The sequence below is a fragment of the Mauremys reevesii genome, linkage group 16, assembly GCF_016161935.1.
Source record: "Mauremys reevesii isolate NIE-2019 linkage group 16, ASM1616193v1, whole genome shotgun sequence".
In the NCBI taxonomy this organism is placed as follows: Eukaryota; Metazoa; Chordata; order Testudines; family Geoemydidae; genus Mauremys; species Mauremys reevesii.
In genome coordinates this window covers 38,903,296-38,916,821 of record NC_052638.1, presented here as the reverse complement: position 1 = coordinate 38,916,821, position 13,526 = coordinate 38,903,296, and the positions used below count along the sequence as shown (strand labels likewise).

The 13,526-nt window shown below is 42.5% G+C and overlaps 1 protein-coding gene across 2 annotated transcripts in view; it reads right to left on the bottom strand.

Moving 5' to 3' along the window:
* The window catches only part of LOC120384706 (BTG3 associated nuclear protein), a 247,863-nt gene extending 238,829 nt beyond the window's left edge, over positions 1-9,034 (bottom strand). Inside the window, exon 1 of one of the 2 annotated variants that reach the window (XM_039503693.1) lies at positions 8,842-9,034. The gene's annotated coding sequence lies outside the window, so the exon portion shown is untranslated. The remainder of the gene's footprint in view (positions 1-8,841) is intronic. The other variant, XM_039503694.1, reaches the window with a different exon arrangement.
* Between the last annotated feature and the right edge of the window lie 4,492 nt (positions 9,035-13,526).

The window sequence follows — 13,526 nt, the reverse complement described above, 5'->3', positions numbered from 1 at the left end:
AACTCAGTGTCATAAGATGTCTCAGGGCAGAAGGGAATCAAAAGAGATACTGGCTCAATTCTTACTATGAATACATGATAAATTCAAATACTATTTTGGACTGCTTTTATGAAAGGTCTGGTCTCATACTTTCCCAACAAAATGATGATTCAATTGTACAGTTTAAAAAAAAAACCAAAACTTTTTTTTGAACTGAGGTAACAAGCGGGAACAAGACAGAAATGATAGAACATTAATATAGTAAAGCCAAAATTCAGCACTGTTATTGTGCCTTATTGTTGTAAACCAGAACATATGGCACAGAGGACTTGACTGTCCGCAATACAATTTTAGGTGAATGAGAAGATATACTTAGTAAAACTTTGTTTAAACTAGTTTGATTGACACAATGTGTGTAAAAAAATATATATATACACAACAAAGGCAGAGGTGAGTTTAAATATTTAAAGTATTTTAAAAATATTTTGTACTTCTGGTGACCCTCAGTGGATCTCAAAGCACTTTAAAACATTAAGCTTCAAAACACAATGGCTATCGAAGATAGTTAAGGAATGCTAAGGGATCATTTACCCACCAATGAAAGCCAGCCATAAGCAGAGTGGAATGTAATAGCTATTCAGCAATTCTACACAGGAAGAGTATCAGATGTAACTAATAGAAAGAGGAAAGCAGAGTTGCCTAGGGGGCAGAGGAGACCTGGGTTCTCAGGACTGCTAAGTGACATTACACAAGTCACTTCCCCTATATGTGCCTCAGTTTCCCCATCTGTAAAATGGGGATGATACTTTTAGCACTATGGATGAAAAATATTGTAAGAGCTCTGGCAAGATTATTAAACTTGCAGAATGAATTAGGTGAGGAAACAGTTGTCAGAGGTAACTTGGCCAGAACACCCAGGCTAACTCTCTTACTCCTTTGATTACAAACTTTATTTTGTATCTCACTGCAAAGCTAATAACTCAAAAAAACCCTTTTGTTCATAACATCTTGCTGGGCCATGGGCTTAGTATAAATTCAGAATGAAGACTGCCCCGTACTGAATAACCAATACCATTTCTTGCAGCACCTCACAGCTTTCCTAAGTACTGTGATAGCAGAGTGAAATTAACAAGGCTGATGAGTTTCACTACCACTAAAGACAGCTAGAAAGAAAGAAAAGTAGTAAAGACCTCTCCCACCATACAGCCAACACAGCGTGAACCCACAACTGTCAAAATGGTGTGGGAAAAGAGAAAGTTCAATCTTCCTTCCAGCAGAAATATGTGCGTGTTCTGTATATGAAAGATAGGCAATTGCAAGCAGGATCTAGGGACAGCACCCTTCTCAGCAGGGGTAGGTTAGTTGCAACTAGATTTCTCACAATCTCATTGTTCCTGTACCTTGTTTGTGCCCCCCGCCCCCCATTCCTCTTTCATATCAGCCTCCAACTACTGGGTGTTCTAGTAAACTTTTTTGACACCAGCTACTGCAGAAGTCACGGAGGTCATGAAATGTCACAGAATCTGTGACAGACATGCAGCCTTACTTATGAACCACCAAGCACAGAACAAGAAACTCTGGCAGCACTAAGACACTTTTTCAAGAGAGAAGCAGTAGTTGTTTGGAGGAAACCAGACAGACAGACACCGGAACCTGCTGAACTGGAGAAGTTAAACCTGCCTTTCAGCATCAAAGGGTAGCAGGACTTTAGGCAACAAATGTGTGTTGGCTGCTTGTTTTAATATCCTATTTTCTCCTCTAATGCTTTGTTCTTATTGCTAAACAAATAATACACAACATATACACCACCTTAGGTATTTTATGACATCTGTTTGTTGCCTTTCCTTGTTTTTGATATTTTGAACAAAACATCCCTATTTAATATTAAGCCATTTTATTTTGTACTAGATTGGAATGTATTTGTACTAGTGTCTATGAAGAAGTTTTAGAGAAACTGCCACATTCTTCATTATCTTCAGATGTAATTTCAGATTTCCGCTACATACGTTTCAGTACAACAAAGTAAGGATTTTGACACGAAATCTCTATATTTTAGCATTTACAATATATAGCTTAACAAACACAGTGACAAGTTGAGTCCAACAGAAAACTAAACAGAGAGTATTTCTGTCTGGTTCAAATGAATGCAGTTACCTAATTATAAAAGTTTAACCACCCTCTTTTATGGAAAACCCACAAGAAAGGACTCTAAAGATGGACTCTTCCTTGCAGAGCTCAACTTTATCCTGGGGGGAGAGGGTTCAGGTCAGGGTTTGACTCCATGCAAAAGGCTGCACAATCTGCCCCCAAACATGGGTGACGGCATGGAAATCACATGGAGGTCATGCACCTCTTCATCAGATCTTGCCCCAGACAGCTCTGCTCCAATACAGCCACATTACAAGGAGCCACCCCATATCTTTCAACCCTTTCTATAACATGAACCCCAGCTTTACAGAGTGATATTCATGGGAAGGGAAGGATAGAGTCATGGCAGCAAGCTAACACCATTTCCACAGAGAAAAGGGTAGATCAGTAGTGGTCAACCTGCAGCCACGAGACAATTTGTTTACACTGACCGTCTGCAGGCATGGCCACCCACAGCTCCCAGTGGCCGCCGTTCCTGGACAGTGGGATCAGCTGTAAGCGGTGCAGGCCGCAGAGACATGACGGATGCCGCTTTCGGCAGCTCCCATTGGCCAGGAATGGCGAACCTCAGCCACTGGGAGCTGCGGGCGGCTGTGCCTCCAGTCAGGCAATGTAAACAAACTGTCTCACCGTCCGCCAGTGGATTACTCTGACAGGCCACGTGCAGCACACAGGTTGCCCACCACTGGGGTAGATGGATGAGATTCTGAGAGAGTGATTTAAACCAAAGGCTCTCACCAATTTGCCTTAGAAATCTAAAGCTAACACCAAATAAGTTAAAAATGTTGCAGAAGAAAATTCTACCTTGGTTCACAGATCAATAAATATTGCTTATTAGTACCTGGAAAATGTTATTAGTACCTGTTGAAAAACATCTGTTACAAAACAGTATATGTTGTTTCAATAGTTTTTAAGTTCTGGTTAAAAAAAGGTACTTCTAATGTTTTATAGGAAGTTTAGTTGGGAAAACGTTTATCAAAATTGCCCATGACATTTTTTTTCGGGGGGGAGGGGGTTCCCTCAACAAAATAACTCTTCCAAAAAAAGAAAAAAAGTTTTCCATCAAAAAAACAAAAAATATCAAAAAATGAATTATTCTGCAATATTATTTTTGGTAAAATGATGAGTTCTACTCAATATCACTTGTGAAAACTTTAAAGCAGGTACGGAAAACCATTCAAAGAAAGTTCTATTCGCTACCTTTCCATCTCTGTTTAGGTCTTACTAAATTCAGCTCTTCTTTCACTGCCAGCTTACAACAGTGGCCAGAAACGCCTTTGTTAATCTTTGGCTGATCAAAAGCTTAAGCCTTTTCCTGCATCACCAAGGTTATATACATGCCGGTGTTTATTTTAGGATGGAGAACTATAACAATACCTTCCTGAGCTAACTATGAAGACCATTGGGAGACTTTAGTTAGCGCGGAAAACAGCTGCAGCAAGATGAATTCTGCAGTAAGTTTCAGTTACCTTCCTGGTAAAATTAGAAGTGATAGGACTTTGTGAGTTATGTATAGAGCATACGGCACAGCTCTTTCAACGGTCAGCATCTCTCTGACCCACTAGACCAACTATATTTGTCCAGCTGTTTTATAAGGGTAAAGCTGAAGGGAGCAGCAGGCAGTGTTTTCAGTGAAAGACCTTAGCCACCATCAAGGAATAAGACGTATACATGGATCTGGCTTCATTCAGGAAGCTTTGCAAGATGCAACACTTAATTCAGACTTTTCACTGCCAGACACAGTACTGCAAAGTTTCACCTTGCATGCTAAGTTTTCCTTTCTCTATCTAGTTAAGCTGCTTTGTTATGGTGTCATGGAGGTTTCTGCCTGGAGAAATGTTATTTGTATCAGGCAAAAGCATGCACTTAGTACGAGGACAGACACCATTACTTATATTAGTAATAAATACTGACTCAAGTTGCCTTATTTGACTCAGGAAACTAGCCTTTAATAATTTTTTTAAACACAAATCTGTAGACTTCAGATTTGGATACACTTCCATCTAGCTGAGAGGTGAGGGAAATGTATGCCTTCTGGCTCGAGGGGTGAAAACATTATCTAAGTTGTATCTGTTTTATTCTTATGCAATTCGTCTCAGAACGCTTCACAACCAGAAAGAGCAACGTTACTTTATCTTCTCTTTCTAGCATGTATTATTAAATTTCTATATTAAAATAGTCCGACCTAGCATTTTAGAAAAAGTGAACATTTTAATACAAGCTTCCAATCAAGCTAATTTAGAAAAAGTATGGTAGTGAACCTGTAAAATATACTGTAAAACAAGTCAGTTTTGATTACTTCCATTTATTGAGGCCCTTCCTTATTCCCCAAAAGAACTGTTTCAAAATGTTTACTTCCTGCAAACACACACTAGATTTCTACAAAAAGGAAGTAGTTTAATTGTTTATTCAGGGCATTAAGCTTTAGGAAACTGATGTAATTATCACACTGAGCTTTAAGATACAGGGAGAATACTAATATTGTTCAAATTCTTGCTGAGTATACATAATTCAAAATAATTAAATTGAAGAAAAATCTACAATCATAAGGAGAACACTGATTCTCAAAGTTCTTCCTCACCTTCTGAATTTTACTTCATGTTCCTAGCACAATCCTGTTGTGCTTATACCACTTTGTAAGTCTTCCCAGAAAACATGATAGCTACAGCCTTTAAACCTATGAAAGTTTATGTGCTTTCAAAAGTTACTCACTGATCTTTAGAAGACAAATGCAATGAGTGAATTTATGCAATAGATCCAGTTCTAATTTTCATTATTTCTACAAATCCACACCCTAGACATAAAGAAGTATTTGATTTTTAATTGTAAAATAATTAAGCTCTAATTTACAGTAAGAGAACAAAAGTAAATTAAGTTCAAAATTCCAACTGATCCTTAAATGACTGTTTTGCAGAAAGGTATTAGAGGGCTCTGTCCAGTGGATGATTTTATTTGTCAAAACATAGTCTCATTTATAGGCCAGAATACAAGTGAACTTAAGATAAGGAAATTTTAAATTATTGCGCATTCTGATTAGCGCCTTAATATATGTTCTGCAACACAATGACAGAGCAAATTAAGGATTTAGACGTAGCTTTAACAAAATCTTAAACTATAGTGAGACAGGCCATGCACCTGATTTCAAATAAATTGTTTATTTCCTTTTTCACACAAATTAAAAAAAATGAAAATATGGAATTTTTTTAAACTAAAATATAAATAAAAAGTAAGTAATTTCAATAATTAAAAATCGCAACTAAGTACCAAATTCCAGGGCGAGAGAAATTACGCCCATGAAGAAAAGATTTTATTGAAAATGAGTTTAGTATGCATAGCATAACTGCATTCAACAACAAAAATGTGTGGCTGGTAGGTTTGCATATATTCCTGCTTCAATTATAGCATTGGTTGGCCTGTTAGATTCAGTGCACAAAAAATATTCTGCAGACCTATAGAATAGTGTTGTTTTTGTATGTGCTTCTATGTATGCAGACAAGTTCCCATCTCTTCCCATTAAAAACAAATGGTTGACTTTATTGTGAGAAGTATCCTTATGTATACATTTCTTACAACAACCACAGAAATTCCAACTCAAGCAATGCCTCATTAAAAAATATTAAGAGTATGGAAGTTCTGATAAAAAGATGAGAATGTACATGTTCTGTGAATTCATCTCATTTTTTTCCTATGAAAATAAGAGGTAGAGAGAACCTACAATATGCCTATGTAAGTCATTGCAAATTTGGTTAACGTGGGTTGAACCTGCACTGCACTCACTATAGAATCAGGATCTTAATCAGGACAACCTTGAATAATCTTTTATGGTATGAAGATATCTCATATATTTAACCTTTCCTTAGATAATCAATGGAAAACAGTATAAAACGTATCTTGTGCACCACAGAAAAGTCTGATTTTTGTCCAGGGAACATAAGTAAGGCTCAGATTTTGTCATGGTTAATTTTAGTAAAAGTCATGGAAGTCATGGGCAATAACCAAAAATCCACAGAAGCTGTGACCTGTCTGTGACTTTTGCTACTGTGGCTCCATGATTTCCCATGCCACCGTGGTGGCTGGGAGCTATGGGGTTCCCCTTCCGCCCAGGGCAGCTGGAAGCTGGGGAGGGGGGGCGCGCCCCTCCACCCATGGTGCCTGTGATCGGCAGGGTGACCATATTTCCCAAAGACAAAACGGGTCACGCCCAGCCCTTGCCCAAGGCATACCCCTTCGCCTCATGAAAGGCTGTCGCCCATCCCTGGGACCCTGAGGGCCCCTTCAGGAGTCTGTCACCTTTCGCTGGAACCTTGCAGGGAGTGCACTTAAACAATTTTAAACAATTGTTTAAAAGGGGACTGGATAAATTCATGGTGGCTAAGTCCATAAATGGCTATTAGCCAGGATGGGTAAGAACGGTGTCCCTAGCCTCTGTTCGTCAGAAGATGGAGATGGATGGCAGGAGAGAGATCACTTCATCATTGCCTGTTAGGTTCACTCCCTCAGGGGCACCTGGCATTGGCCACTGTCGGTAGACAGATACTGGGCTAGATGGGCCTTTGGCCTGACCCGGTATGGCCTTTCTTATGTTCTTATGCACTATCACCTGTCACTGGAACCCTGCCAGGGCCCAGCTAGCTGCCAGCTCGAGTCCCACAGCCCCTGGGGCTGAAGCAGAGAATGTCACGAGGTCTCGGATTCCATGACTTCCCTGACATAAATATGGCCTTAAACATAAGCACTGGACTATTTTTAAAAAATTTATTAAGGATTCAGCCGGTGCACGTTCTGCTAAACACTAAACATAACATTATCAGACACCAGAATTAATGTCCACTAGATTAGTGCGATACTATTAGGCATTAAACATTACTAGTATTTTAAAGAGCCTTACAATTTTAGGCCTGTATTGCAGCCACCTGATGAATTAAACTTGACAGGATCATAAAGATTTTAAAAACTGTACGTTACCATAAATTAGATTTTGGGACAAAGCCACATCCACAAAATGTGCTCAACACTTTCTGAAACAGGCAGAATGTTCACAAAACTGGATTCAACCTTTAACTGCCCTAACAATTTATAAAGTTCTGCTACCTATCATCTTCCAATGTCTTATTGCAAACTGAGTTATTAGGCTAAAATACAGTTTACTGTACTTACTGAAGTTTATTACAGTGTTTCAGAATCAATTAGATTTTAGTTGTTAGATTTTACACAACATTCATTTAACATGTATTTAAATAAATTAATTTATTGGTTGTTTTATTCAGAGAAAATACTAAAGGGACACTCAACTTAAGTTCTAGTGTTCAAACGATAAAGTTTCAAGTACCACTCTTGCCCCTGCATATTTTGATGGTTTTACAGCCACATTTTAAGTGTTTCTCTCTCTCTGTATGTTGTGTGAAAGAACTACAAAAGAGGGGAAACTATAATTAAACTGAAATTAACTATACAGAAAGGAAGGTTAGACATAAAGTAAACTATCTGGAGAAGTAGCAAAACCAAAAAAAGATGCTCTAAACTTTCCTTTACAGTAATATGAAGTGTTGTTATCAGTAAAAACAGTAGGCAAACAATCTTCAGAAAATGAGGTTTTTTTTAAGTTCATAATGCCCCTTTAAATTTGTGCTTCTGTTAAAATATAAAACAAAACTCTTCTCTTGGGAATACTAAAAATAAACAGGTATACAAACTATATAGCCCCCTAGCAGAATTGACTATATTTGGTTACAAGTTTAGTACTTTTCACCATATAAGGAGGAAAAAAAATTAAAAACATCTTAATATTCCAAAGACAAGAGGAAGAAAATGTCTGATGGCTAAGGGCAGACTGATTCAGAAAATATCAACTCCAATTGGGGGAGTGAGAAGGGAAAGGTCATCCACCGCTTCCAACTGCATGAAGAACATACCCAGCTACATAATTTTTGCAATCAAGTGTTTGTATGTGCAAGCAAAAACCCCTTTCCATTACAGAATTCCACAAGTGATACATGGGGTGGGAAAAGGGAGTAAACACCCGCTCTAGTTTTATTTACAATCCATTATGGGGGTAGAACGTGCACCTGGAGAAATAGGCATCCCTTCTAAAAACTCCCTCGCCAGGCAGTGTATGTGCTACATTGGGAGGGTGGGGGTGGAATTACAGCCCTCTCAGGAAGAGCATCACAAAACCGGGGGTGGGAATAGCTCCCCCATTATAGTGCTACTCATGGGGGAAGGAGAAATGTAGGGTACTCCCCGCTCCTCAGTGCTAGCCTTGCAACCCAACGGGCGGGCGGGCGGGGGGGAGCTGAGCCGAGCCCCACCCCTCCCAGTAGGACTATGGGGGGGGGACAGCACTGGGGTAGGCAGAGACCTGCCCCTCCCCCACAGTACGGCGAGGGGCCCAGTGCCGGGGGAGGGGGAGTCAAAGCGGAGACACCCCCCCCCGCCAAAGCCCCGGACGTGGGGGGAGAGCAGCCCACCGGGGAGACCCCACCACAGTGCCAGGGGGCAGCAGCCCCATGGGGGAGGGGCGGAGACTCGCCAGCGCCCGCAGACCGTAGGGGCGGGGGCAGAGCCCCCCCCCGGCTCGGCCCCTCCCTGAGCCTCTCGCTCGCGGCCCGGTTGCCTGGCCGACGCTGTGAGGAGCGGGGAAGCCGTGCTGGGCCCCGGCCCTCGGGCCCCAGAGAGGCCGGCCCGAGCCATCCGGCCGCGGGAAGCCGCGGTTACCGTGTGTGGTGGCGAATTCTCGTGGTGTTTGTCGAGCGGCTGCGATAATGGCGTCCTTCCTCGCGAGAGATCTCCGCGTCCTCACTGCGCAGGCGCCGCCGCGCCGCTGCCGCTCCCACTCCTTCCCCCGCCCTCCCCGAGAGGCTGCGCAGCCGCCCAGAGAAGCCTCCTCGCAACCGCCCTTAACGGCCGCGCGGCCAATGTCGACTACAACTCCCAGAACACACCGCGCGCCGCCTGGTGGCCGGCGCTCTCGTGGGGCAGGCTGGGATGTGTAGTACCATAGCGTGTAGCCGTACCTGCTGGGAGTTGTAGTCCAAAGGAGCCCTGGATCTTCTGTGAAAGCTGGTGCGAGTAGTTAGCCCCATTTCATGCCAGTTAGGTGCCACCCTTGGGTGACTACATCCCCATGTCCCCCAGAGGGATGAATTTTGGGAATCCATGAAATCTCATCACCTTGAGCTGGGGCATCATGACATGACATGACATAACATCATCGTGCAGCATTATGGTGTTTTCGCACACTGGCACCACGTTGTGCAGTGCTCTCGCACTGAGTTGTGGAGTAAGGAGATTTTCCCATGACTTCATCACAGGGCTTGGTGAGGTTTAATACATAACCACCAATGCTGAGTCACACTGGGGCTTCTGTGTCTGGTAGGGTCACCAGATGTCCCGATTTTTGGGTCTTTTTCTTATATAGGCTCCTATTACCCCCACCCCCTGTCCCAGTTTTTCACATTTGCTGTTTGGTCTCCCTTGTGTCTGGTTATTGCTGAAAACCAGGACTGTACCCATTTTTCTGTTCCTGGTCTGGTATCGCTGGGGTTTTGCAAAACCCAGTGTTGTGTCTTGTATTTTTAAACCCCTCCAGATTTGTCAATTCAAGGAGCCACTTGACTGAGCTTGTAAAATTGGCAGCAGGCTGGCTAACTGCATGAGAACTACAGGTCCTCCACCATAACGCCTGTCACATATTGACACATTGCCTTCTACCTCTCCCTTCCCAAGTCTCCCGAAGAAGTCTACCCATGCCCAAATGGTGGCTTGTCAGTCAACTGCAGATCCTAATGTGAGTTCAAAGGAAACTCCAACATCTTCATCCCTGTGGGAAGGCTAATGGATCTTGCAGCACTTGTGCTGCTTCAAAAAAAAATAGCAGCATTTAGCAAGGTTCAGCATATTGCAAAAATTGGCAAAAATAACACACTGGGCTTGGGTTTCCATTGCTCCATTCCTGTGTTTGGAGCATGAATCAGGCAAAGGAGACCAGAGTGTAGGACTGAGATTATGTTCTGCATTTATTTAACATCTTCTAAAGTAACCGTATAGCACATAAGCATGTCTAATATAAAACATTTGTGCATAAGAAGAGCCTTGAAGCTCACAGCCAGACTCTGAATTAGGTGTATTTGTGCAGCACCTTCATATACCTTCCTGTTAGTTATTTTTCTCCTCCCTTGGCATATCAGTTCCACATGTTTTGCACAGCCGCTGAATCCCAAATCCGTACAAGTTACAGTACTTTACTCCGACACCCATCTTACTACCTATTTATACTACCATTTATGTCATCATTGAATTTGGCTCCAAAGCTACCAAATTAGTTACAATAGCTCGCTGCATTTGGCTGAATGTGGCTCTGTTGTCCTGTGCATTGGGGTTTGTAGGAAATATCTAGGACCTCTTACTATTGAAAACAAAATGTGGCCACTAGGTGGTAGTATAAAAGTATATTAACTCCATTAGGGGTTTTTCACTTAGTTTACTGGGAAGCGTTATTTTAGATTTTTTATAATCATCAGTGCCAATTTGCTTTTTCTTATGAAAGCTTTTGTTAAGACAGTCACACAGTAATCTCCATCTCACTCTTGCCATCTCAGCCCCCACATCTCTCCCTGTTCATATGTATCCACACAGCCAGAGCGGGATCCCTGTGGAGGGTATGGTGACTCATGGAAGAGGTAACTGATCCGCCCATTTCCTCCATGCAAGGCAGGGAGGGAATCCACCTTGGAGACCTTCTCTGCACTCAGAGCAACAGGACCTGATCTGGATCTCAGTTTTCAACTTGGGTCAAATTCCCATAGACTTCAACAGGAGTGAAAAATGAGTGAGAATTTCAGGATATTAAATGTATTCTTTATTTATATAGTTCCAAATGTGTCTTACCAGAAGGCGCTTTGTTATTCCCACTCAGATAACAATACCTGATTTGTTATTTGAACTCAAAAGGCCAAATTTTGTCCCACACTTTTTTTTTTGCAACATAGATAGATATACGCTAACTTTTATCTACAGTGCTATTAAAAAGCATTTGCTCACAGATGACATCTGTTTTATTTCCCCCTTGTTTTAGCTTTCATTTGAGAAGAATTTCCTGGGGAAATTGCTACTCTCACATCTCCAGTATGGATCACCATGTTTGGCACCAGTTGGTATCTCATTCATCAGTTTCCCTTTCTTGCTCTTAGAAAAATCACAAGGCCTAGCATAGGATCAGAGGTAAAAAATTAACTCTCTGTGCACACAGTTTTGCAACTGTACCAACACGAGGAGAACAAAGGTTGCCAAAGAGACAGATGTATTCTTCCAGGGCATTTGTTTAAACAAGTGACAGGCATTCACAATTTGAACTCATTGGTATTTGTGGGCAGATGAAAACCGAACATAGAAGGAAAAGAGAAGAGGTGATCAGCGAATATGAGCAGCTGAAGAACATTAGCTACAGTATCTCTTTAGGGATGTTTTCTTTGACCATGCATAAAATCTGTGGTCAGGAATTTGCAATTAAGATCACTGATGGCTTCTGGATATGATCTATATTTGGAGACTTCTGTTTGAGTTTACTTTATTAAGTTTCTGGATAATAAACCTTACACCCAGGAAGAAGCACACATATGGCCCTAGGCACATTGTGCTGTAGCAATACATTGAATTGACATACGGTGCATGTTAAAAGAAAAGCTGTTCAATCAAAATGTCACAAAATACATAATATGCATTTTTGAAACAGAGCACTGTAATGGTATCATCTTATGACTGATAATGAGATTTGTAAGCCTTGTCTATTAATTCACGTCTGTTTGATCTGAAACATCCATGCTACTGAAACCCTGGATTCCCATAGTCATATCTGTCAGTGCACCTCAATCCCAACCTGCAGCGTCTCTTGCAATTTCAATACTGCTTCCACAGCTCTGCTAAATGTATTTCACTCTCAAACTACACTACAAAGTTAGGTTAGGCTGATGTAAGTCGCCTTGCGTTGACCTATTGGCCCATGTGTCTAAGATCAAATATGTTTCAGTGATGCAATAGAACCGCCTCTCCAATCGCATGGAGCCACGGTTGACCTACTGAGGTCAACGCAATGTGAGTGTAGATACTGCATGACCTACGTGGATCCTGTCAGTCCTTCAGCAGCTGTCCCACAATGCCCCATTCCCTGTAACACGGGTCATTATTTTAAACTCCACTGCCCAGGGGATCACAGAGAATGGAGGCCATCCCTCTCCCCCTTTAAGACACCTTACATGTTTTTGAAATGCCTTTTCCTGATTGCTCACCTTGGTGAGCACACTTAGCAGCTCTCCTTTGTTGTGTGCCACTGCCCAACCGACCATGCTGGCTCCTTGCACTAGACACGGTCCTGCCTGGAGCAGACAAGAGATATTGGATCTCCTGGTCCTGTGGGCAGAAGGGGCTGTGCAAGCTATGGGACACCGAAAAATGCTGCAAGGGTTTATGGAATTAAAAAAAAAAGGGTATGAAAATTACGGGATTTGGATGGTATTATGGGATGGGAAATGTTGTATTCTGGGAACTTGATCGCTGGCTCTCAGAGGTGCCTGACAAGTCATTTCTATTCCACAACACATTATGAAAAGTTCCCAAAGAGCATTGCACCAGATGGTGGCTTGTGTCACACTGGAATGTCTGCTTGTCGTGCACCTCACTTTGCAACAACACAAGCACTCCTGGTGAGTATGAGCAGCACTAATGCAAGCAGACAAATATGCATGTGCACGAGCGATGTACAAACTTTGGCAGCTGTATGCTACCATAACTTGTATTGACCAAAGTTTGGAGTACAGACATGGCCTTACCCTAAGCAGCAATTCAGTCTCATAGGCCTCAGTCCTGCAAACATGCACATAAGTAGCCCCATAAGTAGCCCCCTTGATTTCAGGTACCAGAGAAATGTAAAAAAAATGGTGGGTGCTTAGCACCCACCAGCAGCTGCCCATCAGTGCCTCCTCATAAGAACATAAGAACAGCCATACCGGGTCAGACCAAAGGTCCATCTAGCCCAGTATCCTGTCTCCCGACAGTGGCCAATGCCAGGTGCCCCAGAGGGAGTGAACCTAACAGGCAATGATCAAGTGATCTCCTCCCCCCAGTGCCTTCCACCCACCATGGATCAGCTGTTCCACAGTGTGCAGGACGCACTGGGTATACAGTGAGGAAGGGGGTGGAGTAAGGTGGGGTGCACTCGGGGGAAGGGGCAGGAAGAGGCAGGGCAGGGCGGGATGGGAAAAGGTGGAGTGGGGACGGGAAGAGGAAGGATAGGGGTGGGGTTTGGAGAAGGGGTGGTGTGTGGGCAGGGCCTGAGGCGGAGCCAGGGAGAGCACCCTAGGTCAGTGTCTATGCCTATGAGCAAAGGTTAAAAAAACTAGGCATGT